Source organism: Lathyrus oleraceus, chromosome 5 (assembly GCF_024323335.1).
Source record: "Lathyrus oleraceus cultivar Zhongwan6 chromosome 5, CAAS_Psat_ZW6_1.0, whole genome shotgun sequence".
In the NCBI taxonomy this organism is placed as follows: Eukaryota; Viridiplantae; Streptophyta; class Magnoliopsida; order Fabales; family Fabaceae; genus Lathyrus; species Lathyrus oleraceus.
In genome coordinates, this window is record NC_066583.1 from 649,062,341 (window position 1) to 649,067,050 (window position 4,710).

Genomic DNA, 4,710 nt, shown 5'->3' on the forward strand with positions numbered 1-4,710 from the left:
GAGTGGATAATCATGAGGCTTGCGTGGTGTGTTGCTACGTTAAGCCGTTCATGAAGAACCACACCCAGACGAGGTTTCTTTTGGATATATTATGTCCTACGGGTGTTCCGTAACGGCAGGATGTTCCTCTAGAAATCGTCGACTCTGGTGACCATTTCCCGAGAACTCAGTCGAGGCCTCTCCTCCGAGACGTGATTATGTTAGCTCTGGTGGGCGCATTCTCGCTGCTCAATCCGAGGACCCCGAGACTGGGAACTTGCTTTAGGATGTCCTATTGAGGGGAGTCAGTGGAGGTCTTTTGTCCCGTAATAATGCCAAACCTCCAGTGGTAAACGTATTATTCGCGACTGAAGGGCCGAAGTTGACAAACTTCTGTTCTTAGAACCTACCAGTGAGGGGCGGGCTAAATTCAGGAAACCTTAACCTCCAACCAACCCGGTTTTCTGGAGCAGAGTTTTGGTCTTGTATTATATCCCTCAGTGGGTTTCTCTTCAGAGAGTGCAACCTGACAGATGTTCAAGCAGATACATCAATCTTGATTGACATGCCACTGCATTGCATTCACATCGTTGCATCACATCATTTCGCATTCATATCATTTAACACATGTTTATCTATTCCCAGGAGTTCACATCTTCTTCTTGATTCTAGTCGGGGTTTTCTTCTTACACTGTTTATCAAACGAGAGACTAGAATCAAGGGGGTAGAATACCTTTTGGAATTGATAAACATGTCATTGCATTTGCATATCCATAGCATGTCTTGCATAACAGGTATCGCCGTAGTGTTCTCAGTTGTTTGGTGTTCCATCAGCAGGATAGCTGATTCAAGAATTCACCGATACGGTACCCGAAGGAATCAACAGAGAGCAATGGAAGGTGTACAAGCAGAGCTCGCTGAGATGAGGATCCGCATGACCCATATCATGGATGTGGTTCAAGGGGTGGCTCAGGGACAACAAGAGCTCAGACAGATGATGCAGAGGAATCCCGCCGCTACTCAACCAGAGACATTGGATGATCCTCCAGCTGGAGAGGCTAATGGTCCCAATGCACCGGGGCCTATCCCGATCCCACATGTCAACCTTGATCAACAGCTCGTCCATGATGATCAGGCCGATCAATTCCCCCTACTTCAGGAAGACTTTGGCATGGGCCATGGCATGGACCCCATGTTTAGAAGATTAGAGGAGAGGCTGAAAGCTGTGGAAGGACAGAATCCTCTGGGAGTAGATGTTGCTGAATTGGGGCTGGTCCCAAGTGTGAGAGTGCCACCGAAATTCAAAGTCCCGGTCTTTGACAAATACAATGGCAGCTCTTGCCCCAAAACTCACGTGCAAGCCTATTTCCGTAAAATGGTTGCATACTCTGATGACGAGAAGCTACTTATGTACTTCTTCCAGGACAGCCTGGCTGGGGCATCCTTGGAATGGTACATGAGGCTGGATAGAGCCCACATTCGTTGCTGGAGGGATTTGGCGGAGGCTTTCGTGAAGCAGTATCAGTATAATGCAGACATGGCTCCGGACAGAACTCAACTTCAGAATCTGTCTCTTAAAAGCAATGAGTGCTTCAGGGAATACGCTCAACGCTGGAGGGAGATAGCTTCCCGTGTTCAGCCTCCTATGTTGGAAAAGGAAATGGCCAACATGTTCATGAATACGCTGCCTGGACCTTATCTGGAGCGTCTGGTGGGGTGCAATGCCTCCAACTTTGCTGATGTGGTCTCTACCGGAGAGAAGGTGGAGAATTACCTGAAGACCTGCAAGATCCAAAATGGAGTTGGATCTTCATCAGGGGTAAAAAAGTCGTTCATTGGAGGGCATAAGCAGAGAGAGGGGGGAGTGAATTCTTTGACTTCCTATCAGAATAGAGGTGTTAGAAGGAACAGTTTCCAGAATTATCATCAACAACCGTATGTTGCGGCTGTGACCATTCCAGCTGCAGCACCACTACAACAACAACCACAACCTCAACCAGCTCAGTACCAATAGCAGCAACACCCGGGTAACAGACCCGCCTATAAACAGAGGCAAAGGATGATGGACCGGCGTTTCGACACCCTTCCAATGTCGTACGCTCAGTTGCTTTCTAGTCTTCAATAACTATAGCTTGTGCAATTGCGCACTCTGGCTCCTCCTGTTGGTAGACTTCTGGTGGGTTACGACGCCAACGCTAGGTGTAGCTTCCACTCTGGGGCACCTGGCCATAACATTGAGAACTGCAAAGCTTTTAAGCACGTAGTTCAGGACCTCATAGATTCAAAAGCCATCAACCTTGCACCGCCTCCTAATGTCGTCAACAATCCCATGCCGCAGCATGGTGGTGCAAACATTAATATGATGGAAGGAAAAGCCAAATCCATTAAGGATGTGTTGAAGTTGAAGACTCCATTGTTGGATATCAAAGGATGCTTGCTGAAGGTCGATGTTTTCCCCGGTTGTGGGAAGGATTGTTTGGATTGTGTCACTCAGAGTGGAGGTTGTTTGAAGCTACAGCAGGGTATCCAGGCCTTGCTCGACAAAGGTATCCTCCAGGTTGAAGATTTGTCTGTCCAAGAGTCTGTGGAAGGGGTTGAGGAAGAAGTGTTTGAAGATGCTACTGATGAATTCGCAGATGTTGTTCCTGTTAATTTTGTGATTCCCAGTGAGGTCTCTGCGGTCAACAATGAAGATGGGGATAGTGATTGTGACATCGACAACTGGGTGCGTCCGAGGATCCCGGGTGAAGTCATCAACAATTGGTCTTCTGAGGAGATTGTCCAAGTCACTTTTCTGGAGGAGTAATTTTCTTTGTTTGTTCATGCATGTCCAAGTCTTACGTTCCGCCTAGGGCGTAATGACTCATTGTAGGGCTCATCTATGTGACACTTGCATTTTTTATCATAAATAAAGGACGTCTTTTTGCATTCAAATATTTCGTTCCCTGTCTTTCTATTTTTGCAGTTTTTCAAAATAAAAAAAATGGCAATGTTTTGTTTAGTTTCCACTTTTTTCTTTCACACTCATAAGCACATACCATCACTCATGCAGATGCACGTCACCGGATCCTATTGATAACGGTTCTGTTATGGCTCGCTTCGACTTTGAAAATCCAATCTTTCAAGCTGAAAAAGAGGGTGATGAAGACTGTGAACTCCCTGAAGAACTTGCCAGGTTCTTAAAACATGAAGAAAGGGTCATTCAACCGTATCAAGAGCTTACTAAAATGATTAATCTCGGCACCGAGGATGCCAAGAGAGAAATCAAGATAGGGGCTGCTTTGGGAGATGATGTGAAGAAAGGGCTGATTGAATTGCTGCAAGAATACGTTGACATCTTCGCTTGGTCTTATCAAGACATGTCAGGGCTGGACACAGACATCGTGGTACACTGCTTGCCTCTCAAAGAAGGTTGTCCTCCAGTCAAGCAGAAGCTCAGAAGACCAAGACCAGAGATGGCTGTCAAGATAAAGGAAGAAGTGCAAAAGCAGTTGGATGCAGGGTTTCTAGCAGTCACCAATTATCCGCCATGGGTTGCAAACATCGTCCCAGTACCTAAGAAGGATGGAAAGGTACGGATGTGTGTCGACTACCGGGATCTGAACAGAGTTAGCCCTAAAGATGATTTCCCATTACCTCACATCGACGTTTTGGTGGATAATACAACTTAGTTCTCGGTATTCTCCTTCATGGATGGCTTTTCTGGCTATAACCAAATCAAGATGGCACCAGAGGACATGGAAAAGACAACTTTCATAACCCCATGGGGCACCTTCTGCTACTAGGTGATGCCGTTTGGTCTGAAAAATGCCGGAGCAACATATCAACGAGCTATGGTGACTTTGTTCCATGATATGATTCATCATGAAATCGAGGTTTATGTGGACGATATGATTGCCAAATCTCAGACAGAAGAAGAACATTTGGTGAATCTGCAGAAATTGTTTGAACGGTTAAGGAAATTCAAACTGAGACTTAATCCGAACAAGTGCACTTTCGGGGTGAGATCGGGAAAATTGCTGGGTTTTATTGTTAGCGCAAAAGGGATTGAGGTGGATCCTGACAAAGTGAAAGCAATACAGGAAATGCCTGAGCCAAGAACAGAGAAGCAAGTCCGTAGTTTTCTTAGGGAGGTTGAACTACATTGCAAGGTTCATCTCTCACCTAACAACCACGGGTGAGCCAATTTTCAAATTGCTGAGGAAAGATCAGGCTATCAGGTGGAATGAAGATTGTCAAAGGGCTTTCGAGAATATAAAAGAGTATTTGCAGAATCCTCCTATCCTTATGCCTCCAGTCCCAGGGAGACCGCTGATTATGTACTTGACAGTACTTGACAATTCTATGGGTTGTGTTCTTGGTCAACACGACGAGACAGGTAGGAAAGAACATGCCATCTACTACTTGAGTAAGAAGTTCACAGATTGCGAGTCGAGATACTCAATGCTTGAGAAGACATGTTATGCACTTGCATGGGCTGCTAAGCGATTGAGACAATACATGCTGTCTCACATAACCCTACTGATCTCCAAGATGGATCCAGTCAAATACATATTCGAGAAGCCAGCTCTCACCGGAAGGGTGGCTCGTTGGCAAATGGTACTGACAGAGTACGATATCCAGTATACATCCCAGAAAGCCATCAAAGGGAGTATTCTGTCAGACTATCTTGCTCAGCAGCCGATTGATGATTATGAGCCGATGAAGTTTGATTTTCCAGATGAAGACATC